General features: G+C 33.0%; 1 protein-coding gene across 1 annotated transcript in view; it reads left to right on the top strand.

The window, feature by feature from the left end:
- Positions 1 to 111, top strand: part of LOC112505444 (anthocyanidin reductase ((2S)-flavan-3-ol-forming)-like) — a 2,454-nt gene extending 2,343 nt beyond the window's left edge. The window contains exon 6 of the mRNA XM_025109352.1: positions 1 to 111. The gene's annotated coding sequence lies outside the window, so the exon portion shown is untranslated.
- Positions 112 to 364: the final 253 nt, after the last annotated feature.

Genomic DNA, 364 nt, shown 5'->3' with positions numbered 1-364 from the left:
AGAACATGTTGATGATCTTCACAAATAACCTTTGTTTTACTGTTTGCCATCTTGTTTTGTTTTGTACATAGATATGTTATGTTCAATAAAGGTTTCTTTATGTTGTGGACATAAACTCTAGATCGGAATGGTGAGGCTAAGGGGGCTGTTTGGCAGTTGCCGAATGGTTTGGTGCAGAATGATTAAGAGACTCTCATGATATAGTGTAAAATGAAATATAATTGTTAGATAATTATTTACAATGTAATTAGGACGTTGAATGGTTAAGTGAGACATGTGATATGAAATCATTCAGAGGGTTTTTAAACCATTAAGAAGCGGAGTTTTTTTTTTTGCTAAACAAATTCACCTCTTAACGATTCAG

This window comes from Cynara cardunculus, unplaced genomic scaffold (assembly GCF_001531365.2).
Source record: "Cynara cardunculus var. scolymus isolate 2C unplaced genomic scaffold, CcrdV1 Un_Scaffold_11112, whole genome shotgun sequence".
Lineage (NCBI taxonomy): Eukaryota > Viridiplantae > Streptophyta > Magnoliopsida > Asterales > Asteraceae > Cynara > Cynara cardunculus.
This window is presented reverse-complemented; position numbering and strand designations above follow the sequence as displayed.